The 27,040-nt window shown below is 39.1% G+C and overlaps 1 protein-coding gene across 5 annotated transcripts in view; it reads right to left on the reverse strand.

The window, feature by feature from the left end:
- Positions 1 to 27,040, reverse strand: part of jak2 (Janus kinase 2) — a 118,466-nt gene that overhangs the window by 72,548 nt on the left and 18,878 nt on the right. Inside the window, exon 3 of one of the 5 annotated variants that reach the window (XM_008103343.3) lies at positions 23,908 to 24,028. The exons of the other annotated variants lie outside the window; for them this stretch is intronic. The gene's annotated coding sequence lies outside the window, so the exon portion shown is untranslated. The remainder of the gene's footprint in view (positions 1 to 23,907; positions 24,029 to 27,040) is intronic. 5 annotated transcript variants of the gene reach the window in all.

Below are 27,040 nucleotides of genomic sequence, written 5' to 3' on the forward strand. Positions count from 1 at the left end.
CATAAAAAGCACTCCTGATTCTAAGGCGCATCTCATTTTTAGAGATGTTTATACTGGGGAGGATGTGTCTTAGACTCAAAGAATTACAGTATTATGTAAACTTAAGAAATGAGAGATTTTGTGTCTGGGGAGAACAAACAGTGGAAGATATCAAACATTTTTTGATTGACTGCCCAGCATATGCTGAACTTCGACACAGATATTTACATCCATTACTATCTAATTTTAGGTCCCCCAACAGAAATGATCTTCTGACAGTCCTCTTGCAAGGACAAGAAAGATCCACCATAATCAGAGTAAGCCTTTTTATCCTGAAAGCTATCAAGAAAAGAGCACATTTCCTGAAAGAAGAATCAGGAAAATAAGATTTTGACGGCAAACAGAAGGTCAGCTGCCTGTTCTTTTTGCCTTGTTTTTATTTATGTTGCACTTTGAAATGGTCATATGACTGGTCAAACAAATAAATTATTATTATTAGTAGTATTATGTAGACTTGATTTCCCAGAAAACTATCATGTTTAATACTTTATAACATTCAAGATCAATCAGACAATAAGATAATTTTTTAAGAAGTTACACATGGAGCTACAAGCGCCTAAAGTGTGATGAACACATGGATGGGAAAGAGGAGGTTTTTTGGTTTAATCTGTTCATAAAAGGCAGGCAAAATACAATAAATCAGAAATCAACATGAATGAAGCAAAGAAGAATACAGTCCATTATGGGGAATTACAAAATCAGAAATGCCCCAAAGTCATCTACTTGGGTGGCTGAGACAGCGATGCCTTTGCTCCCTGATGATTCAATGTACACAAATACTGATTTGTTGCCTTTGAGTTTATGTATAAGGTATACACAAAACATAAATGAACTTCATGTTTAGATTTGGGCCCCGTCTCCCAGATATCTCATTATGTATATGTAAATATTCCAAAATCGGGGAGGGGGTTGAGAAACAAAAAATCAAAAACACTTCAGGTCCCAAATATTTCAAATAGGGGATTTTCAACCTGTATTTTGTCTCTTCTAGTCTTCTACAGTGCCAAAGAGACATGAAACACCATTTCCCATAAAAACAACTAAGCAAAGGAAACCAAAACAGGAATTGCAAGGAACTGATACGGTACACCAGTAGTTCTCAACCTGTGAGTCCCCAAGTGTTTTGGCCTACAACTCCCAGAAATCTCAGCCAGTTTACCAGCTGTTATGATTTCTGGGAATTGAAGGCCAAAACATCTGGGGACCCACAGGTTGAGTACCACTGCTGTACACAGTCTTATGTAAGTTGTCTTATTACACAGTTTTTACAAATAATTTTGGAGGAGGAAATCTGCCAGTGTGTGTGTGTGTGTGTGTGTGTGTGTGTGTGTGTGTGTGCGCAGTTTGACACCATTTAAATTACCATTACTTAATACTATGAAATCCTTGGGCTTGTAGCTTGGTAAGACATCAAGTAATCTTTGGAAGATTACTTGATTTTTTAAAGCCACAATGCCCATGATTCCATAACATAGATCCACGCAGTTAAAGTCATGTCAAACTGCATTAATTCTAAACTGTAGATGCACCTAGAGCCCAGCACTCAAAATGCATTATGTTCGAGTTCTTATACACATCATGTCGTGTCTAAAGATTCCTATATCAAAAGTAAATCATCCAAGGTCTACTCAATCTCTTCTTGAAAATTCAGAGCAAATCAGATTGTGCAGATCAGTTGTTTATTTCATTTTGCTTCAGTTCACTTTCTTCACTTTCTATCCTAAAAGAGGTTTTTAAAAAAGTTTTCCACTTGCAACCTTTTTCACCTGAAACATTGTTATGCAATCCCAGGTAAACAGGTATGTAAAAGAGGTACTGTATAAAATCAAACATTTACTGTTTAGCAAGGCTTGCTAAATAGGCTCATTTTCCATTTTATGAAGTACAGATGAAGCATTTTCTGCAGAGCCTACCCTATACACCGTACATTGTTAACAGATTTACTATTGCCAATTTTTCGGCAACGCCAGCATTGAACTAAGAGATTCCATATGGGGTCAGGAACCATAATTTAAGAAGCAATATCCTACTGTAGAACAGCAGCAAAACATGCACAGTGCCTTCAGGTGTTGTGGGACTGCACAATGTAGCATTGACACAGGATGGGAACCACAGTCCCAAATATCTAGGAGGTGCATATTCACCAACCCTCCTGTAAAACTACTCTATAATGGTTTGGAAACTGGATGCTCTACTTCAGGCATGGGCAAACTTGGGCCCTGCAGGTGTTTTTGGCTTCAACTCCCACCATTCCTAACAGCCTCAGGCCCCTTCTTTTCCCCCCTCAGCCGCTTAAGGAAAGGGCCTGGGGCTGTTAGGAATTGTGGGAGTTGAAGTCCAAAACACCTGGAGGGCCCAAGTTTGCCCATGCCTACTCTACTTGCATAAAAAGCCAGCATTCTAACAGTCCTCATTTTTAAAAGCCCCTTTATTAGGAATTTGGATACTTTTGCTCACAAAGACTTTGGTCTGTGATGTAAAAGAAGTCCAGCCGTCTTCACATCCAAACCAAACAAACATGTGTTTGCTCATTTATCATTAGATTATGATTTCACCTGAGCTTATTTTGTTAAAGCAAATACCGTGTCAAAATTGCGTTACTGTTTGTTCTTGGTACATCTAGTAAACAAACAAAACAGAGAACATTCACCTGAGTGGAAAAATTAATGATTCTGACTCTTCCCGCCCCTCACCCCTCAAAGGTAGAAATAAATTCATCACCACGCATTTCAGGCGTCAAACCTGAAATACATTTTCTCAAACCAATTGTACTAGACTAGCTAGATTAAAAACATTACATTAGGTCTTTGTTTGTTTGGTTATTCATTTATCATTTTATTGCCCCCGGTGGAGTAATGTGCTGGCAGGACTGCTAACCAACACACTAGCAGTTTGAATCCGGGGAGAGCTGGTGAGCTTCCTCTGTCAGCTCCAGCTTCCATGCGAGGACATGAGAGAAGCCTCCCACAAGGATAGTAAAACATCAAAAAAACATCTGGGTGCCCCCTGGGCAACGTCCTTGCAGATGGCCAATTCTCTCACACCAGAAACAATTTTTTTTCGACTTGACCCAAAAAATTTTTTACTACCTTTCTTCCAACACGAGAACCAGGACAGCATGCAAAATACAGTAAAATAAAATGCAGCTGAAAAACCAATTGTAATATTAAGAAGTTTAAAAATTAATGAATGATTCTATTAAAAATGTATCAAATTCAAAACAGTTCAAAAGCATATACAATTTAAAACAGAGAATGAAAGCTTTCCACCTCTAATTGAAGCACCCTTCCAAAACAACCTAACAGTTAAACGCTTGTAAATAAAAATCTTGATCTTTTTACTGAGGTGACTGTGGAAGGGAGGAACACAGTCCAGGAGCAGCTACCAAGAAGCCCCCAAATGGGACTATGATGGTAGCTGTATCAAGACAAAGTCCTTCCTTGAGCACCTTAAAATGTGAGCATATACATAAAGGAATATATGGTTCCCTCCAGAAAGTCTGGACCTAAGTCACTGATAACTTTGTAGCTCTATGCCAATATTCTGAATTGGTTTTGGAACTGCAAATGAACCGGACCCTAATGAAAGTCTTATAAAAGGGAGTTAGATATTTGCTGTACCTCACTCGAAACAGCAATCTAGTCATAGCATTTTGGACCACTGAAATTTCTGAACAGTTTCCAAACACCATGTAGAATGTGTTTCAGTAATCCAAACAGTATACAGTTATGGGTTCTGCTCAAGGATCTCTCTATACCTGCCATTTCGATCACATTATTTCCATAAACTATTAACAGCCTGCATGTTTAGGTGACTCATGGTACACACGTTTTTCTTTTTACACCAAAATTTAGTGAGTACAAATTCCTACCAACCCATTTTTTTCTCCTTCCCCGCAGTTGCCCATGAACCAGAGGCCTTACTAACCTTCTAGGAACTGCTCGTCAGGTGACATAAGGAAGCTGCTGGGGTAGAAGTGTTCCACCAATACAAATATTAGTGCATTACAAAGATATTGATCGCAAACAGAACAAGACAAGCTGTAGATCCAACAGAAATCACAATAGTCTGACATTACAATCATTGAGCTCCACTGAAAAGATTTGTGGGATTTGTAGTTTGGTGAAGTAATTAGAATTCTCTGCTGTACTTCAGAAGAGGTTACTAGAGATCTCTAGAAGACAAGTCTAAGCACCTCACCAAATTTCAAATCCAAAAAGAGCTATGATAGCTAAGGTGATATGAAATGGCTATGACTAACTATGCAGTGCAGTTACACTTTCAGTATAATGATCATCTCCTTAGAGAAAGGAGAATCATGTAAAATGTGAACCAAATTATATATAACAGACATGTTCAAGGAAGTCTTTAAAAAAGAAACACTAAAAGAGTAAAGATGCAGCTCAAATCTTGAGATGGGAAGAGAATTTATCTATAGCAGTTTCTGTGTTTTATTGTTTTTACCAGGGGGTACTGTGAATTTATGATGTTGTGTTAACTGTTTATTGCCTATGTTTTGTTTTGCACTTGTTGTATTTTGTATTTTGTGTCACACCTTTTTGTGAGCTGCCCCAAGTCCCTCTGGGAGATGGTGGATATAAATAAAGTTTTATTATTATTAATTATTTATTATTAATTTGCACAACAATGACTACTGATTCATGCGAATTTAGAGCAGAAATGGGCTATGGGGAAAGTTCTGCCCTAGAAGAACACATAGGTCAGTGGTTCTCAACTTGGGGTCCCCAGATGTTTTGGCCTTTTTTCTTCAACCAGAAATCCTAACAGCTGGAAAGCTGGCTGGAGTTGTAGGCCAAAAACATCTGGGTACCTCAGGTCGAGAACCACTGATGTAAGTTCTACATCTGGACAAAACTTTATGGTCAAATGTCATGTGTATGGGGGAGGAGGGAAGGCAGAGGAATCACATTTTTATCAAGCTCCTGGAAGCAAAATCTATTATTTCAGGACCAAAGCATTTAGGAGACATTCTATAAACTGTTGTTATCCAGATTGTTTTATGGAAAGCCAACTGTTGAACTAGATTTGATACTTTATATTCTTGCTCTATCCTTGTGGCTTTGTTGTGCAAGCTGAACCCTTCTTCAGTTCAGCTGTCACAAAATTGCAACAGCAGAACATAACCACCTGCCCAGTTTCTGCAAAGAGTAACTTCACAGTCATTTCCAGCTGTTTAATAGCAAGAAGACTTTTTAAAAAAAGTTTGGTTCAATGCTAAACTTTCGAATATAGTGCACTGACAGGTGGTTGAGGAAGCAAATCAAGTAAAACAGTAGTACAAAGAGAGAAATTGTTCGATTATAACAGAATTGCTAAATGTAATTCAGTGTACAGGCAGTCCCCAAGCGATAGACAAGAATTTATTATTTATTATTTCTTTACTTCATTTCTATCCTGCTTTTCTCCACCTCAAAGGGGACTCAAAGCGGCTTACAAACATTAAAATACATCTCAACAAAATCAATAATCTAAAACATGAGTAATTAAAACACATATCAATCAATTAAACAAATTAAAACCAAATAAAATGCTGAGTCATGATCCATAGTCCGTTATTCAAGTTGTTAAAGTCTCATTCCGTAGTTTCCATAGAATGGTGCTGTAGGTTTGTTCTTAAGTTGAATTTGTATGTGATTTGGAACAGGTACATTTTTAAGTATAACTCCATCTATATCTATCTATCTCTCCATCTATCTATATATGGGGGGGATGACTTTGGATAGCATAGGGAAGGGTTAAGACCACTGCAGTGTTTGTATTGTGTGTCCCTGTTCAGAAGATTTCATTTCACTTCCTGTCCCTGAGACAATTGAATTTTGAAAAAGCTGACTTGTTGTAGAAACAAAGATTGGTGATACAGCTTCTATTGAGACCCCTTTTCCCCATGATAAATCTTTAAGGAGTGAATTTCCCTTCCAAGGGGTAGATTTCTCGCACTTTCTGTTGTCTCACTCCCGTTCTTAACTATGTCATTTGTAAGTCGGATGTTTGTAACTTGTGGACTGCCTATATTTTGAAACAGGAGTGGCCCCAAGATCTATCAGCAGCTTGCCAAGTGATCTACTGTAGTTCAGAAAGAAGTTTCACTTGCTACAACAAGGACAATGAAAAAATGTTCCCCTCTCCTCAATTATGCTGATGAAATCAAGAAAGGATAGGGAAACTAAAGCAAATTACGGTAGAGATCACCTGGATTTTAATTTAAAATGTTATTTCCTGGTCAATCATTTGGGGTTGAAGTGTTTCCAATGGGAGACTGAACAGCTCCAGGAGATGGAAGGAGAAAACAAATGCTGGCTAGCTGGCTGTCAGCGCCACTGTTCCTCAGATGTTCAATCCGCCTCCTCTTTGCAGTGGAAAACGTGTCATAAACAGCACATTTTTTTTTTCAAAGGTGAAGAGCAGGAGCGTCAGTAAAACAGGACTCTTCAGCTTGCAGCCTTCTAGGTGTGTGTGCCTCCAACTCCCAGAAGCCCTAGTCAGCTTGTTCAATGGTCATGAATCCTGGGAGCTGAAGTTCAAAACACCTGGAGGGCTGCAGTTTGAAGAGGCCTGCTGTAAAGTAAGAAAATGGGTAAAAGACTGCAGCTGTTTCCAGTAATACAAATGCAGTGAGGCCTTCATTTGGAATTTCTCAGCTAATAACAAAATTGGAAAGCTGTACACAATAGCTGAACAAACTATATGACTTGTTGCATTGATCAACCAGAAAATTGCCTATGAACTTTTGCTTAATATCATCACTAAATGGCACAGTTAAGAAGCTAATCATTAGTTTATCAGCCAATATCAAGGAACAGTTAGTAGAGAGAATTCAATTTTGCTTTGCAACTGGATGAAAGCAGAGACGGAACCAAAAAAAAACAACCAGATTGTGTTTTGTTACATACGTGTTTAAAATAAATATTTCTGAGTTGTTCATCACCTTGTTGGTACACACTGAAGCTGAAGAAATATTTTACAGTTCAAATGGATTTATAACCTTGCTTAACAAGCGTTTGTTAAAATGCATTAGCATAAACAGGACACTAGCCATATCTAGAAAGCTTCCAAGACTTGTAGCATGGACTAAGGAGATCATACCATCTGTAACCTGGTACCATTGCTGCATACACAGGGAAACTCTACTTGCTAAGCAGATATCAGAAAAACTATAATAGTCAAAATTGTCAATTTTATTTTTAAAAACACTAATGACTGAATTTAAGACTTTTTGAGCAGCTTTGCAATGATAGGGAAATGAGTATCACCAACATCTGCTATGCTGTAAAGTCAACTGGTTATCACACGGTAATGTTTTATTTCATCTGGAAATTGAAAGACAAGATAATTTTTTTCCTCATGGATCTGCAATGTCACTGTAGTTATCATTTGACAGATTTTTAACTGATTAGTGAAATTAACATATCTGTCAGATGCCTTCACCCATTTAAATAGCTCACCTTAAATCTGCAAAGAGAAAAATTAGCTTTTCAAATTGAAGGCAAAATCAAAGACTTGATGAAAAAGTTGGAATTGTGGCATCATGATCTACTGAACCCAGATCATGAGACATTTCCAAACCTCACAAATGTTCTTGGTTGCACTTAGGAGGCAGAAACATTGGAAAGATTTATAGCATAGTTTCCATGAATATTTTCCTGTTTCTGATGAAGCAAAAACTGAATTCGATATCCATTTTCAGTTAATGTTTATTGACTAGAGAGGATCCCAGCAGCAGGGGATGGCAAGCTTATAAAAGTGGAACAAACAGTTCCTTCCAAATTTCTGGCCCCATTTGCAATCAGATTTTCTGGAACTATCAAAAAGGCTACGAAAGTATTGCTGCCTTTTGTAACAATAAACTTGTGTGGAACAAATTCTTTCCTTTCATTTATCTTTAAAATGGGAGCCCCCGGTGGCGAGGACCCCCCCCCCCCACACACACACACACATGAAGTCCAGGGATATATCCTCTGCAGATATGGAGAACATACAGGGTACCGTTGTCATATCTGCTCAAAGCAAGCCTGATTAGAATTGACCTAAACAAGCCCTAGCCTTAAGCCTAATCCGTTCTCATTTGAAATGATTTTTAAACATTATATGTTTTAATGATTGCCTTCTAGTTATAAAGGAAGAAGGCAAAAAGATAGCTCTATTATTAAACAAGGCTATGATGGCTAACAATCCAGGCTATGCGTGGGTTGAGGATAACTAATTTAAAAGGCTGTAGTAGACACTATGTCAAAATCCGCATACATGGCTATCCTGACTTGGTTAGAAGTCACACAAGAGTAAACATGCCCTAGACAGAACAGATCAAGAGATTGCAACTCTGGCTTTAAAAGAAAGGACACTGAACTCATTTTGGCTGTCTTTACAAAAGAAATACCTTCAATGTGTTATATAAGAAATGGCTTCTAGAGTTGGAACAGCTATTTGGAAGCAAGGGCCACCAGATAGAATGGAAATTATGCTCAAGTAAAGACGGGATCAGGCTGCACAACAAATATCTAATCTTCACTCTAAGGTCATTTCCAATTCTGTATCACCCCAGGATTTGCAAAAATAACAAAGTCTGATCCACAATGGCCCAAAGGACTGAAAACTCAGTAGGTGCAGCTCTCTGAACTTTCAGCTCTGTTCACTCCCAGTTTATACAGAGAAGAGGAGGAAAAACATTGAATTCTTTTTCCTTGCAAGGAGCTGTAATACCTCACAGGGTAAGGTCCACAATTGTAAAAGCCAATGCACTTCTATTCAGATACTGTATATATATTAGTGAGTTTAGACAGACATCACGAAGAAGAAAAACCCTTTCTAATATACAATTTCCTGAAACAAGCATGCCTCTGACAGTATTCCAAAGCTCGAGGCTCTACCAATGAATCCTGAAAACTGTGGCCAGAATAATTCATACTCATCATAGGAAAAAGAACTACCTACTTACTTACCATTTATAGAACGGGCACAACCCAGTAATGAATTCAGTTACTGGTACAGTATGTTATTTACATATTGCCTGATGTAATCTGATTTTTCTGTTGTAAAGCAATCAATTGCTACAGCATTCACTAGATGAACCTAAATTTCAAAGATTACTGAAGAGAGGAAGAAGAGAATTTATCCACCCATTTTTCACCAAAAAAACATGTATCTTACCTTTTTAGCATTGGTTCTCAAGAAGTTCCAAGATTTTAAAACAATAACACTAAATATTCAAGGAAGTTAATCCACAATACAGTATTATCTTACCAATGATGCTGTAGTCCTATATACCACAGTGGATGGGGGAAATGCAAGCTAGAAACCTAATGTAGTCCCCTAAAGTGCTCACCCACGAAAACCTACTGGATGAGCCTTGGCAAATCAGTCTATCAGCCTCAGAGGAAGGCAAAGGTAAAGCCCTTCTGAACAAATCTTGCCAAGAAAACCCTGATATCTGTGCTCTTTTTTCTGTAGCACCAGCTGCCTCGTCCCAATGGAGTATGGAACATGCAGCTGCTTTTTTCAGCATTTCAGAACCAGTCATGACTCCTAATCAACTTCTGTCCAAATGATCCATCTTCGGGTGGCTACACAGCTTCAAATATACAGGCCACTACAAGTGGAAGGTACAGCCAAAGAACAGGCCCCGGACTTGTCTGCTTTTCGGATGCCAAGGTTGCATAAAGACCGTTTTGTACCCTTCCAATTACACAGTGGATATTTGGAGGGCATCCAGTTAGTATTTGCTGACCTCAACCCTTTCAATTCAATCCCATGCTTTCATTTCATGAAAAGAGCGCAAATTTATGTACTCTTTTGTTTGGCTAAAGACTGCAAGAAAGATTACACCTGGAAAAACTTTTAGGATTACTCCTCCAGAGCTGCTCAGGAACAGTATTAAAAAGTATTACTCTACCAAGGAGAACTCATCCAATACAATTCCACAGTGATGGAAATAAATCAGTTGGCCTTTCTAACTCATTTGGATTTACTACTTGTACTAACGAGACTAGGACACGACATGTTATCAAGCAATATCTAAAAATAGTTGTAACATATCTTTACTTATTCTCAGCTAGACATATTCATCTCTATCCTCCATGAAAGATACTAAGACATGACCTTCACTGAACACCTGGTAGAAGTATCAACTATTTTCCTAAGCTGCAGTGCAGGCATCTTCTAAGTTGTTTAAAATCTGTATCCTTTATATGTACAGCAATTTCAAAGCACAATCTATAAGACTAGAAGCTTCTGTTAAATAAATACCTAGGTCTCCATGAGAAGCGGCAAAATTAAACATTCTTGCAATGATAATTCATTTAACTTTTTGGAAAATCTTAAAATGAAAACTCTGAGTCCATGATGTGATGGTAATAGCTCTAATGGAAGTTAATGTCTAGAGTCAACACAAAGAAGTGATCCAGAACAATTTTCTCATCGATAGCACAATCGATAAAATGTGTACACTGTCCTTGCACTATCACTTAGGCAATAATTAAATTCAGCACCATTATGGGGTTTTCTATTCAGTAGAGTCATTTTGGATCTATTCCTTGATTCTTCCATTTTCCCCAGAAACCAAGACTGTTGTTTGCTATATTAAATATTCTAATTGTGTATCAGGTACATATCATTAATTTTTTAAAGATTTTTGACATTTTATTAGTTGGTTTACAGTCTGTCTATTCCCAAAGATATGTCTTAAGGTAGGTTTTTAAAAAAAACATATATTCAGTATATATTGGCTGAATATATCTAATCCAAAATATTTGGAGCCAAAGGTGATTGGGATTTGGGTTTCTTCACAGAATTTTTAATATTTGCATCTACATAATGAATTGGGACCCATGTCTAAACACAGAATTCAATTATGTTTTATAGATGCCTTGTAGAATCTGAAGATTTTATCCACAGTATTTTAAAATAATTTTGCACATGCAACAAATGTGGTGTACACTGAATCATCAGAAAGCCAAGGTGCTGTTCATGTAGAATACTTGGGTTTTTCAGAATATTCTGGAATTTTGATTAAAAGACATGTACTGTATCCTGTTTCTTCTGTCCCAATCACAAATCCCTATCCGACATAGTAACTTTTCCCATATAAAAGCTTTCAGGACATTTATTGTACCCTTCTGCAGCATGTCATAGTTTTCCTTTACATGTGTGACTTACCTGTTGTCTTATCAAAAATAGTTCTGTGCATAGTCTGCATTAGCAATATAATTCTATCAGTACTTTCTGTGCTAAAATTTTCTCAAACTTCACAATCTATAGCAGTGGTTCTCAACGTTCCTAATATCTCGGCCCCTTAATACAGTTCCTCATGTTGGGGTGACCCAACCATAAAATTATTTTAGTTGCTACTTCATAACTGTAATTTTGCTACTGTTATGAATCGTAATGTAAATCTCTAGTAGGCAGGATGTATTTTCATTCACTTGACCAAATTTGGCACAAACACCCGATACGCCCAAATTTGAATACTGGTGGGGTTGGGAGGGGGGATATTTTGTCATTTGGGAGTTGTAGTTGCTAGGATTTATAGTTCACCTACAATCAAGGAGCATTCTGAACTCCATCAACAATGGAATTAAACCAAACTTGGCACACAGAACTCTCATAACCAACAGAAACTACTGGAAGGGTTTGGTGGGCACTGACCTTGGGTTTTGGAGTTGTAGTTCACCTACTCCCAGAGAGCACTGTGGACTCAAATAATGATGGATCTGGACCAAAGTTGGCACAAATACTCAATATGCCGAAATGTGAACACTGGTGGAGTTTGGGGAAAATAGACCTTGACATTTGGGAGTGGTAGTTGCTGGGATTTATAGTTCACCTACAATCAAAGAGCCACTTGAACCATACCAATGCCAAGAGGTTCCTAAAACCATCAGAAATATGAGCTTTCTGATGGTCTTTGGCGACCCCTCTGATACCCCTTGCAACCCCCTCAGGGGTCCTGATCCCCAGGTTGAGAAACAATGATCTATAGTCCTAACATGTACAATGTATACAGACACACTTCTCAATAACTATGCATCTGATGATGCACCCTTAGTCACTAGATCTCCATCGTGTCTAATGCTAAAATACACTCTATCTTATCTTTTCTCAATTGAAATTAGATGTAGAAAATTTAATGTTATCCCTTAAAAGAACTGCTAATGAATCAATGAGCTTGTTAAAGAGTTCCCAAAGAGTAATTGGGTCCCAATACAACGAATACTCTACAGACACAAATGCAGTAATTGGCCATATTAGCAAAGCAATCCCCATTGATCCGTTGAACAATTCTCCTAATAACCACAGAAATATCTTCTACAAAGCTGAAGTCGTGTGAAAGAGCAGGAGTAGGGAAATAATCAAGCCCTCAACAGGAAAAATTGGAGAGCTTTCATAAAATATGAAAGAGGCAAATGTTCCTATACACAGCGCCGATATGAAGCCAAATACTTCTCCATGGCAACTACCAAATACAAGGCTTCAGTATTCTTTAATTTTTACATGGCACACAAATTGCCAGTTTAAAATCTTGCAGAAAAGGGTTTTTGTTTTTTAAAAAGGCTCTGGTCGGAAATGCTGACTTTAGCTTTTCAACTCATATGTACATTATTTAAAGAAATTAACAAAAAATGTAAAACAGGATATGGGTTTTCACATGCAGCAGCTAACGTTAACAAATCAAATGTGTATAAAAAGGCATATGTCAGCATCAGTTGCAGAGAGCATCAGTTGCAGTCGAGATCTATCAATATACTGCCTAAGGTTAGGATTCTCAATGCTACTGGTCTGTTCATGAAAGAAACGTAAACAATCTAATTTGCAAGTGGGAAATGTCAAACAAAATTAAGATAGTCAAAATGATGACTCTCCCGAATTTTTTGTTCCTGTTCTAAGTCCTTCCATACTAAATAATCAAGAAATGGGACAACTCACTAAAAACTTGGGTAGCAGGAGGAAATAAAAATAGAATCGCTAATTCAATATTTTACTCCGCAGAAGGAAATGGAGGATGGGGGACACCTAGTCTACAAGATGATTTTGAGGCCTGCCAATTAACAAGATTGTTAGAATTAGATTTCGATGATTCAAGAAAATGGGCCAAAATTGAAAAAACAATAAACAGATAGGATCACTGCCTGTGCTTAAAAGGATGGGTGGATAATAAAATTCTGGGGGCTGGGCTGTGGCGCAGGCTGGTGAACAGCCAGCTGCAATAAATCATTCTGACCAAGAGGTCACAAGTTCAAGGCCAGCCCGTGGAGGGGTGAGCACCCAACAATAACAAATAAAAAATAGCCCCTGCTCGTTGCTGACCTAGCAACCTGAAAGATAGTTGCATCTATCAAGTAGGAAATTAAGGTACCACTATAAAGTGGGGAGGCTAATTTAACTAATTTATGACTCCATAAAAATCATCCAGCCGCTGTTGGAATGAGGAAGTGCTGTCGCAGTGGATGATAAAGCAGCTGCTCCCCTTGTAGCAGGAATCGAACATCCCCTCAGGAGAAGGTTAAATTGCCTCTGTGTCTGTCTCTGTCTTTGTTCTATGTGTATGGCATTAAATGTTTGCCTTATATGTATACTATGTGACCCACCCTGAGTCCCCTTTGGGGTGAGAAGGGCGGAATATAAATACTATAAATAAATAAAATAAATAAAATAAATCCAAGGGGGCCCAATGATCTCATCCATGGAGTGCTGGAAAAAATGGCAAGGTAAATTACCAATAAATAAAGTAGATAGACTCCCACCCAATAGGGTTTCTAGACAATGAAAAGGAGCAGATATTTGGCAAAGTGATAACAAATTTAAAACAAAATTGAATGAAATTGATAAATGACCTCCTAAACCCAGATGGGACAATCAAGGATTAGGAGACGATAAAGGACAATTGTGGTCAGTGTAACTGGCTTCTTTGAAACAAAGGATTATGAATTGAATACTGGATCAATTAAATTAAAAATCAAGTACATAAGAACTAGAGAAACACAAAGGAAAATACTGACTAAATAGTATAGAACCCAAATTAGCTTATATAACTAAATCAACCACAAAATTGTGTTGGCACAGATGTGGAGATGTGGATATGTGGTTCCTATAAGCATATGTGTTGATAATGTGACAAAGTACAAAATGTTATAACAAGGTAAGGAAAGCAATGGAATAATTAATAGGGCATACATTGGTGTTGAATAAAAAATAATTTTTCACCCTGAAACTAGACAAGAATGAAAACATTAAGGATTGGGTGGAAATTATAAAATACATGACAGTCGCCGCCCAAGCAACTGTGGCCTTGGGGTTAGAAAGAGCATAGAAAGTCGGAAGTTAAAAAATGGTTCAAATATCTAGTGGACTTCATGTTCCAGGATTATATCCTTGAAAGTAGAAACAAATATATATCAGGCTGAATCAAGAAAAATTGGGATCTGAAATGAGGAAGACTGATAGATAAAGTCAAAGGAAAAGGAAAATATAAAGAATTGAACCATATTCTCTACACGATTGATCAATTAAAATAATATTTGAATAAAGGAAAGTACTGTTCCCTGAGAGGGGGGGGGGAAGAGAAATATCAAAAGACACATGTGGGAGATAAATGTGGAATGTTAAGAAAATTAAGACAACAATATTCTGTATGTATTTTGAAATGGTGACAGATTTTGATATTATTCTACCTGTGTTTACAATAAAAACATTAATTTTTTAAAAAAGAAACACGACAAGTGCTAGATTAGATGTCTCTGTCTCTTATCAAGGACACTTTTGTTGGTAATAAAGCACTTCACATGAGCACCTCAAAAGAACCACATATTTTGTTTGCAAGTTCCAAAATGTTATGTATCAAAGAAAAATCCACACAGCAAACAGTATGGCTTAATCATTAGTAATTGATACAGAGATTTTTCCTTCTGCACACAATTTATAATCTGCTTGGTTGTACTAGGTTAAGATACCTCATCTCAAGGTCTCATTAAAGTAAAAACAATAACAAATTAAAAAACAGCTCAAGTCTCCAGAAATCAAGCAATGATACCCTCAATTTATAGTTCTGCTTTCAAATTTACCGATCTTGTAACAACATTGTAGTATTTCAGATTTCTCTTTAGTAGATTTCCAGTTGGAAGTAGATCAAATTACCTATGGGTTCATCACATGTATTCCCTAGCTGTCTGTCCACACAGTGCAGAAAATGACCAAAAAGTAAATTACAATTTGTCTGTCTTTATTTTTAAAAAACATACAATTTGAACATATGAATAAAAAGACATAAAAACCCCTTAACAACGACATAGCATAAACAAAAGGACTATGTCAAAACAACATTTTTGCCAGTCATCAGAAAGACAGGAGCTACTGTGGCGCAAGGGGTTAAACCCTTGTGCCAACTGAACTGCTGACCTGAAGGTTGGGTTGCTGATAGATCTGTGTGGGAGAGTAAGTTCTTTCCAGCACATCAGGTCTAAATAATACAAAACTTCATTGGTACCAACCTATCCTTTGAACTGTGTCAAGAAACAGAGCAGCAACTAGTGAGGCTGTTGTGCATTTCCTTCATAACCAGACCCATTCACACATCTGGGTGCAGCATATTAGATGAACTAAGTTTTTGGAGATCTTTCAGAGACAGCCCCTCATATGCACCATGTTACAATACTCCAAAATAGCCATAACTAAAGCACAAATCATTATGACCAGATGTGACATCGCCAGAAAAAAAAGAACATTTGGAACCACGGCTATGTAAATACATTCCTTGCCACTGCCGAAACCCGGGCATCCAAGTTTGGTATACTTTGGAGTACACCAAAGCTGCAAACTTTAACCCTCAAATGAACATAATATCAATCAAGTAAGACATTTAATTTTTGTTCCCTGAAATGCCCTGATCATGAACACTTCTAACTTTATTATTTTTGTATTTATTTGAGATGAAATCCAACGGCCAATTCCAACACAAGTAGACCTACTGAAACAATGGACACTTGGTAAGTCAATACTTATGTAACTCACACTTGATACCATCAAATGACTTTAGAGCTCATTTATATCCCAACTTTCTCCCCAAACAGACTGTAGGGAGTTTAGAACTTTTCAAAGAGCATTGTTACTGGTGAAGGAGGACTATGGGAAAAGATTTCTGGTGTTAGGGACAGAAGTAAACAATGCAAGAAACCATGTCTGAGATGGAAAAGTGCAGGATTCTACTTTAGCTGACATTATTGCAGCCTACAAAAGCCACAGTAACAGCAGCTGTCTCCAAAATCCAGTATGCATGAATAGAAAGCAAAACAGAAAGAAAAGGACAGAGCAGCAAACCTTGCCTCAACAGCCACCCAGCAGCATATCAAAAAATGCAAAAAAACTGGTTAATAAAATGAAAATCATGTCAAGGATGGAGACAGATTGATGAAGCCTTGGATGGTTTGATAGAAGTATCATGTGTTCTCTAGAAGGTTTTTCTTTATTTATGTAAGCATTACCTGACAGCAAGGCTCATTCACACTACACAATTATAGTGCCATTCCATTTTAGCTGTCATAGTTCCATCCCATGGAATCCTGAGATTTGTAGTTTGGCAAGGAACAGGAACCTTTGGGTTGAGAATTCTAAGTACCCGTTCCTTAATTTCCCATTCAGGATTCCAAAGAATGGAACCATGGCAATTAAGGAGGGATAACAATGTTTTACAGTTGGCTCTTGGTATCCGCTGAGATTGGTTCTTGGATCACCTGTAGATACCAAAAACCATGGATGTTCAAATCCCATCATATATAATGGCATAGTAAATGGTGTCCCTTATAAAATGCCAAAATCATGGGTTGCTTAGGCCACTTTAAAACAATATTTTCAAACAATGGATGATTGAATCCATGGATGCAGAATCCATGGATATGGATGATTGATGGTAATTCTACAGTGTGAAGGGGCCTCTGGTTGCTTCATTTCACATGTGCATATCGTTAATTTTGCATTAAAAGTTTGATAAAACACATTAAAGTGCTCTTCTTTCTCACCTGTTCCTATTCTAGCCATGTTTTTTCTACTTCTGCTATTAAAGTAATATCTGGGAACACTTTTATTTCAGGACTGAGCTATACCTGCACTCATGTGAAAACCTTAATAATTACATGGAATGGAGGAAAGCAGGTGAGGAATACATCACAGTCTTCCCAAGTTGGATTTTCCCCTCCAGTCCTCCCAGTCATCTACCATCAACACTGTTGTGAAATCAATTTTACAAGAAGTATGTGTGGATACAAAAACAACACTAATAATGGGTTGCTGTGAGTCTTTCAGGTTGTATGGCCATGTTCCAGAAGCTTTCTCTCCTGACGTTTTGCCCACATCTGTGGAAGACACCCTCAGAGGTTGAAAGCCTTCGATAATACATTGAACACTAGTAATGTACCACTGCTACTAGCTCCACTTAGCATCTTCTGCTCCAACATGGAGATCATCTATTCCCAACTGTTTCGTGAGAAAGGCTCTGACAACATTTTATATGTTCACATCGTTTGCTACAATGGTTCTCAACTTTTGGTATTTCATATATTTGAACTTTAACGCCAGTCTCAGCTAGAATAGACATCGGTAACGGATTCTGAGAGGCAAAGTCCAAAACATGTCAAAGCCAAAGGTTGAAAGTCTTTGGTTGACTGCCTATGATTTTGCTCACTGAATTTTGATGCTAGTTGTACACTGCCTTAGAAGAATTTCTATTCTGCAAGGTAGGAGACAGACAACTATGATAAGTTATAATCATATTTTGGTCAGAACAGTTAAGACTCAATACTGATACTAACCAGTCAGCTGTTGACAAGGGCAGCCCAGTTATATTTTGGTCACAGCAAAAGAGTGTTTCTCCAGTAACATTAATGATATATGCTGTACATTACGGAGACTGTCAGATAGCCTCAGCGTCAAGTTTCACAATGTCATTACCTGTGTGCACAGAAGCACAGTTTTACCTCCTCCTTGGCAATAAAGTATTTTTTTTTTCAATTTCATTAAAACTGTGTGAGCTCATCTAGGCAGCGAAACACACACTGTAATAAGGTGACTTGGTCAACATAGTAACTATGTGTTGCCTTCGACAACACATAGTTACTACTCACTTCCCAAGTGTCCTAAGCGTACTGGTTAACTCCCATCAAACATATTCTGCACAGAAATAAGATTACAATTTCTTCTTATACACGTAGACTGCTGCACCTTTAACAACTACATGGCAAGCAGATACAATGGAAGTCATCACCAAAATGATAAATCTGAAAGATTAATCCAGTATCTGCGTAAATTACCCTGGTTTGACAGATTATATACAATATAAAATTCCATGCCATGGCTGCCTTGTGTACTCCTTATTAGGTGACAAACTGCTGGTGGTGAACATCCTTTTTAGAAAAGAATAATTGGCTGCAAGTGTTGACAAAATGACCATGCCAGAATGTCTGGAAAGAATTACCATGTCTGTATACCTGTACGGCTCTAAAAGAACACATTTCTGAAACTTAAATTTTATATATCCCTTGACTGGCCAGTCCTGAAAAATCTATCATGATTTGTGTACAAGGTGTACAAGGCTTCTTTAAAAAAAAAACCTCAATATAATCTGGTATGTTTCTGTTAAAAATGACTTTTTTCTTCCACCAAACAGATTTTAACACTTCTAGTGTTGCTCTCTGCATAATTGATAAATTCTACAAGTATTCATAAATTTAATCTACAAGGCATGGTAGTATATTAGTTGCCAGCTCCGCACTTTCCACTCCCAGCTGGAAGAGTACAAACACAATTGTCACATCATTGGTGTACAGTTGAGTTAAGAGTTTACCTTGTTCCATGACTGAATGCATTACTCAAATTGCTCTTATCTAAAAGTGAATTTTCCCACTGAAATGCTATTCATCTGTTCTGCACCTCAAAACCCGTCCCCATTTTTGTATTTTTAAAGTAGAAAATGTACTTTATAAATAACAAATAATGTATACATTCACAAGGAACAATAAAAAGAAAGATCAACTTTACATAGTAGAAGCACAAAGTTGTGGCACAAAGTGAAGAGGCAGAAACATCATTTTATTCATACTATACTCATTCCAGCCTCCCTCCCTCCCTCTCTCTCTTCATGAAGCCAAACATACCAGGATAAAAACCGTGCAAAATCAACTAACCTAAAGTTCTTCAAAGTAGACAAGAACAAAGCAGACAGCAATCTCCCAAAGCAGACAAGAGCACGAGGCACAGAGGCTGCTCCCTTGAAGCCCTAAATCCCTGTACTTTTATGCTAGCGCTCCCTCTGGTGCTAGCTCTTAACTCAAAACACTGCTTGTATATCAAAGCAAAACCTGTGCCGACCAACAGCTCTTAATTCAAAATGCACTTAAGTTCCACTATATTTCTCTATACAGGGAAAAATCCAATGCAAATTTTCCCAATACAATGCAAGGTAGGATTACTCAGTTTTCCCAAGGGAACTTCCTTCTCCTTTTATCTGCCAAATTCCACAGTTGCTATACCTCTGTTTTATGAATTTATGCAATGACTCTTTTCCTACCTAACAATACACTGCTGTATCTAAGAAGTATGCTTTTGCATGCTTTCTGATTCTCCTACTGCAAGTGAGCAAAACCAACCACAGAATTTCAACAGTGGTTTGCAAAGCAGCATAACTGAAGCAGGAAACCCTTGTTTCTCTTCGACAAACTACTAGGCATATTTGGACACCATGGAATCCTAGGTTTCTGTGGGAAAGTTGGCTTACCAAGCACACCATTTCCCAATCTCCTGTCATTCTTGTTTAGACCTCGCAGTTTTTTGTTTGTTTAGCTGCTCCTATTGCAAGCATGTTGTAGCATATTACTTATTTGCAGTAAGCTGACAATCTTGTGAAGGCTCGCTTACCATGACATGCAACCTGGGCAGCATGATATGGATTATGCCTCTGCTTTGTTAGGGGGGAGAGAGACAAGCTGGATTTTCAGGTTTGCATGTTACACTATGCAAACCACAGATAAAGGTTCACATTGTATTCAGCTATGATCACTTTCGGAAAGAGTCCAGCATATTTGCATTCACTAGGACATCACAGTATTGCAACAACCAAATTCTCCCAATACATTAACAGTGGCAAACGGAATCCCTACTTATTATTTTAAAAACAAATGAAGAATTCTAGATCAAATTCTGAATATTACTATGCTTTCAAAGAAAAATACAGGTGTACAATTTAAAGTCATCAATACAATAGATATATTTAAACAGAATTTGTTTGCCTAGAAATGTTTGAACAGACCTCTAAACCAGGTTTTTATACAGAAATGAAGGAATTCCAAACTCTTATTGTGAATAGGTAACTATCACAGTTGACATCAAATACATAAAGAATGTCCTCTCTTTAAACATAGCATGGAAATGTATAAAGTTACCCAAGATTCTTACATAATATTCAGCAGAGAATAAAAAGAAATGTAAATTTACACATTTCTCTGTTATACACACAATACAATTAGTATTCTGAATTTTCAGATGGAGGAGGGGACTAGAGTGCTGCTGGCGGAAAACTCATAGCGTTGCTGACCGAGCACGGGCTAGAGCCGCTATTAGGGCCTACTCCGCGGCTTTGCGGGCAGCCAGGAAGACCTTCACGACTGCCCGCATAGCGTCTGCAACTAACAGACCATCGGAGTTGTTTCGGGTCGTCGGGGAGCTCCTTCACCCTCCTGAGGGGGGAGGGGCACCCGAAGACTCGCCAACTCGGTGCAGCGAGTTCGCGCACCACTTTGCAGACAAAGTCGCTCAGATTCGCTTCGACTTGGACGCTAGTTTTGTTGCAATGCCAAAAGAGGTAACTGAGGCACCTGTCTGTTCGAACTTGTGGGATTCGTTTCAGCTTGTTCGCCTGGATGACGTGGACAGGATCCTTGGAGCGGTGGGAGCGACCACTTGCTCCGCGGATCCTTGCCCCTCGTGGCTAATTAAATCAGCCAGAGGAGGGTTGGTAGAGTGGTTTGTGATGATAATTAATGCCTCTTTGGATCAAGACAAATTTCCATCTGTCCTCAAACAGGCCATAGTGAGGCCCATATTGAAGAAGGCCTCCCTTGATTCGACCATTCTAAACAACTACAGACCAATCTCGAACCTCCCTTTCTTGGGCAAGGTCCTGGAGCGAGTGGTTGCCTTGCAGCTCCAGGGTTTCCTGGATGACACCGATTTTCTGGACCCATCGCAGTCCGGCTTTAGACCTGGTCACAGTACTGAGACGGCTTTGGTCGCCTTGGTGGATGACCTCCGCAGGGAACTGGACAGGGAGAGTGTGACCCTGCTGGTTCTTCTGGACATCTCAGCGGCTTTCGATACCATCGACCATGGTATCCTTCTGGGACGGCTCTCTAGGATGGGCCTTGGGGGTACTGCTCTGCAGTGGCTCCAGTCCTTCCTGGAGGGCCATTCCCAGTTGGTGAAGCTGGGGGACACCTGCTCAGACCCCTGGCCATTGACCTGTGGGGTCCCGCAAGGTTCCATTCTGTCCCCCATGCTTTTTAATATCTACATGAAACCACTGGGAGAGGTCATCCGGAGTTTTGGAGTTCGGTGCCATCTCTACGCAGATGACACCCAACTCTACTACTCCTTTCCACCGAACTCCAAGGAAGCCCCTCGGGTACTGGACCAGTGCTTGGCGGCTGTGATGGGCTGGATGAGGGCAAATAAGCTGAAGCTTAATCTCGACAAGACAGACGTCCTCCAGGTCAGTCGTATGTCCGATCGGGGTATTGGGTGGCAACCTGTGCTTGACGGGGTCGCACTCCCCCTGAAGGCGCAGGTCCGCAGTTTGGGGGTCCTTCTGGACTCAGAGCTGATGCTTGATGCCCAGGTGTCGGCGGTGGCCGGGAGGGCCTTTGCACAATTAAAACTTGTGCGTCAACTGCGACCTTACCTCGTGAAGTCTGATCTGGCCATAGTGGTCCATGCCTTAGTTACCTCTAGACTGAACTATTGCAATGCACTCTGCGTGGGGCTGCCCTTGAAGACGGCCCGGAAACTCCAACTAGTCCAACATTCAGCAGCCTTGCTTCTAACTGGAGCTAATTATAAGGAACGGTCAACCCTCCTGCTTAAGGAGCTCCACTGGCTGCCGTTCACCTTCCGGACCCAATTCAAGGTGCAGGTGAGCACCTATAAAGCCCTGAAAGGTTTGGGACCCTCCCCCCCTACAAACCTGCACAATCTCTTCGTTCGTCGGGGGAAGCCCTCCTCTCGCTCCCACCTCCTTCACAAGCGCGGTTGGTGGGGACGAGAGAGAGGGCCTTCTCCGTGGTGGCCCCCCGGCTCTGGAACTCGCTCCCCAGGGAAATCAGGCAAGCCCCCACCCTGGTAGCATTCAGAAAGAGCTTGAAAACCTGGCTCTTTACTCAGGCCTTTAGTTAAAGATTGCTCATCCCCATAGCAATCTGTATCTGTGACCATTCCTGTACCGGTTTGCACTTTTTACCTATGTCAACTTGATAAAGACACATCCCAATTTGCACTTCCAAGAATTTGCAGCACTTTATCAGTCACCTCGTGTTTACAATATTTATATGGTGCACCTTGTCCAGTCTACTTTTACAACCTCTCCGTTTTAATCCATGTTTTTATTAGTTCTTGTCATTTGTTTTTATTGGCTAATGTTTAAATTTTTATAATTGTGCATGTTTTTGTCTATTGTTGTGTTTTATATTGCTATTGTTTTTATTCAGGCTTGGCCCCATGTAAGCTGCCCTGAGTCCCCTTTGGGGAGATAGAGGCGGGGTATAAAAATAAAGTTATTATTATTTATTATAATTATTATTATTCAGATGACCCTGGAGGAAGCTTGGCATTTGGACCTCTTTTTCTAGCCTGTGAGTACGCTTTCCAAGGTATGGCAGGGTAACCAACAATTAATAACAATAATATTATTATATTAATATTATAATATTATTATAAGGGGCTCGGGCAGCTTAAAAGCCCAACAACAGCAGAGTTTACAAATAAAAATACATTTAAAAACATAGCAAACGTATAACAATATAATTAAACAATTAAAAACAGCAGAGTATAAAAATAACATTAAAATGAATCACAGCAAACCTAAATAATCAGAGCCAGGAATAGGTAGGTGGGCAACGTCAAAAATTAGAGATGGCTGGGCATGGTCTTATGCAAAAAAAGCAGATTATAAGGCCAGGGCTGGAGGTAAAGTGCTGAGTTCAATCTAACGGTTGCGCTAGGCATTCATGGGCAGGGGTCTAAACATTATCAAATGCACATTGGAACAACCAAGTTTTGAGGTCCCAAATATGCTTACGTTGCGGTGCAGTGTTTTTATAACCTCATCTCTGAGCATGAAACTTTTCTGTGTTGTTATCCTCTTTCCAAGCTCTGCTCGTGATGTAGAGTAAGACTGAAATATCAGCCCTACAGTATCCTCTCATGTGGGGCATGAAGCCCGGGTGAGTCCAGAAACTCAGCAAAAAGGCAAATAGAACACAAACTGTAACTTTGGCCAAAAAAGTACTGCTTTCAGCTGAACCTACTCACAGCACTGCCTATGATAGTTAAGAGTTTAATGTTTGTTGTTTACGAAGAAGTTCTCAAGGTCTGGCATTGTAGCCATAACATCAGACGGAGTAGCCCTGGGCATACAGTATTGCAATTCCGGCATGTCTAGCACAGCACAAAGGGCAAAGTTCAGCAAAACAGGCTACAGGTGAGGTGTCGGCTACTGTCAAAACTGAGTTAATTAGGCTAATTACAACAAACCAGCTGAATTTCTAATTTACAGCAACCATGAGTATACTGAAAATGACACTGAACAAGTGTTGTTGTCTGTACCTTTTCCTGTGACGTTTAATGTGGTGAGATGACTGCAAATGTAGCTGAGTTCTGGAGTTTGTGGTCTACATAGCTTTGGGCAATGAGGCAGAAGAGTCAATGTGCCATAATATGTGTCGTCCTAAAAAAACAAAAGGAAACACCCAACAGAGGACGCAAGGACTGAATACATACTAAAATGTGATTTGAATCATGTCTCTCTTGGAGATCATCTACCCAATGTACAATTAATGCAGACTGATGCCAGTTCAACTGCTATGGTTCAATGCTATGGGACCCTGGAAGTTGTTAGCCTTCTCTACCAAAGAGTGTCAGTGCCTCACCAAACTACATTTCCCACGATTCCATAGTATTGAGCCATGGCAGTTAAAGTGGTATTAAACTGCATTAATTCAACAGTGCAGATGGACCCTCAGGGGTAGATATCCTCTGCATGAAGTCTAGCAAATGAAGAAAGCCTGGCTGCCAAGTTTCTAATGACACACAAAAACAGTTCCTTCTAGATAAGCATTTTCATGAAGCTGTTTTGGGATTTTTTAAAAGACAACTGAAATGCATGTATATGTACAGGATTAAAGTTGTTTGTACTATTAATGCCATTACTATATAGAAATGGTAAAGCTGATTTGAACTGTGTCTATGCAACAGAAGGAGCAGGATAATAAATCAATAATGTAAATAAATACACTGGGAATCTAGTTTATAGTTCCAAAACAAGTCTGCTGACACTTTTGTGTGCAGTATTTTCTTTTGCCAAAGAGATAAGCTGCATTGGTAAGTGACCAGGAGCTTGTATTTTTGGCAGCAGGAAATAAAACAGCAGAAACGAAAAATCTTTGGGGGGAGAAAATTATTCCTTCAGCATATGACTACACCACACCCAAGAGATCTGTTTCATGAGCAAACAAAAAAAGTTTATTTTATTATGAGGAAGGTACAAGCAGAGAGATTCCAGGGAGAGATAAAAACAGCACAGATGTGTTAGTTACTTTGAGAAAAAAAACCAAGGTGAAGTTAAGACATACAGAACCTTGTCACTGCGTACCTTCAAGCTGTTTTTGACCTAAGGAGACTCTAAGGAAAAAAACAATTATGGTTCTCCTTATGGTTTTGTGAATAGGCTCTAGTGTAGTGAATCAGTATAGATCCGCCCATAAGCCAACACTCAAACCACTATGCCATTCTAGCTCTCATACAGAACCTAACAGAAGATCGAGGTCCCTTCTGAAAAGGAAAACCCTGTAATCCAGAAAATTCAGCAGTTCCCAAACTGTGTTCCATAGAACCCTAGGGTTCCACAAAAGCTTCATGGGACTTTTAAAACTCTTTTTTAAAACTTTTTTGGAAAGCTTGTGCCAGAGCACAAAGATTTTATTGAAATTCAATGTACCTCTGGTTTAAAAACAAAGTTTGAATCAGGATTGTTGTGTGTTTTCCGGGCTGTATGGACATGTTCCAGAAGTATTCTCTCCTGACATCTCACCCACATCTATGGCAGGCATCCTCAGAGGTTGTGAAGAAACGTCAGGGGAGAATACTTCTGGAACATGGCCATACTGCCCGGAAAACACACGACAGCCCTGTGATTCTGGCCATGAAAGCCTTTGACAACACAAAGTTTGAATCTCTTTATTTCCAAACCTATATTAAACAAAATGCCCAGGCAATAGGACTAGATGCAAGAAAGAAGAACTTTGTGCGTTTACAATGCTTAGGGACAAAGTTAGGGGCTCTGTAGGAAAATCAGGGACAGAGTTATTAAGGTACATGGCTAAGTTCCTATGGGATCACTACCATGTATGTGCGTTAAAAGAAAAAGACACCCTAATTTATTACAATCCACAGGCTGAGTAATTGGCGTAATTAAGGTCAACAAGTTTTGGGCCACTCCTGAAGGGGTATAACTGGGGAGAGTTTGTTGTATATCTTTAGGCTTACTGAATGTTTGCCTCAGAGCTTACTCGGAGTAAGCGCCTGGCTTGCAGCCTATTTGATGCTGGCAAGTTTGTCTTCCATGCTCATCTCTATGAACAAGAAATGAAGATTGGGAGAAGACATATTTTCTGATGAAAAGCATTGCATGAATTAAATGCAAGGACCATACAAGAGGAACTGTGACTGTCCTATTACTAGAAAGTTTCTGTTGAAGTTGCTGTTTTTTCCATGAACTCTGCTGAACAAGAGTAAAGTTTAAGTTTTGCATTTCTTCAACTTGTGTTACTCTTTTTGAATAAACAAAGGACTAAACTTCTGCTGGTCTGCATGCATCGCCAAACTGTAACAAGAGTTAGGGTTCTACAGGGGACTGGGATGTCTTCTGTACAAAAAGGAGAATAAAATCTCCTAGAAAATTAAGTTCTGAAGGCTTGCACCAGTCTATTGCAGTGTTGAGCTTTTCCACTGACTCTGATATGGGACAGGAACTAAGTTAAAAGCATCTATTATTCCGGGAAATTACCATAACAGTCTCTGTAAGAGCTTAAATACACACCGAACCTGCTTTAGAGATGGAACTTCTATGAAAAGCCTGCCGTTTCCCAACTGTAAATCAAATGTTTTCCTGCTGGTACTCTATCGCATTGGCAACCAGCTTCAAACACCAAGGAAATTCAAAGGAATACTCTGCACTACCTGGCAAGTGCTTCTGCGGAAATTATTGCAAAGAAAGCAGGTAACTGTGGGGATGGGCCACTCGAGAGCTTCCGCCCTCAGAGCTGCATAGTTTTCCCCAGCTCTGACACAGAACTAAGTTATTCTAGACTAACAGTAATAGTGAAAACAAAGGGGGAATTTAATATTTGAGTTTTGTATGAGGGACTTCCCTAAGCACAGGCGACAATGAGAACTGCATTTCCGAGCTATAACTAAGGCAATTTAATACCAGCAAGTTCCAAGAAGTAATTCTGGAACTTTGTAAGTAAGATTCCTTCAAAAGTTGACATTACTATTACTTCCAAAATCACTCACAAAGGATGCATCTACATTGTAGAAAGCTTCACATTAATAATGGTTTTAAGATTGCTGTTGTTTTTGGTTTTAATGGATATGCTGACTTTATATGTATGTGTATGTATGGCATCAAATTGTAGCCTTTTTGTAAGGCTGCTCTGAGTCTCCCTTCTGGAGTGAGATA

This window comes from Anolis carolinensis, chromosome 2 (assembly GCF_035594765.1).
Source record: "Anolis carolinensis isolate JA03-04 chromosome 2, rAnoCar3.1.pri, whole genome shotgun sequence".
NCBI classification, from domain to species: domain Eukaryota; kingdom Metazoa; phylum Chordata; class Lepidosauria; order Squamata; family Dactyloidae; genus Anolis; species Anolis carolinensis.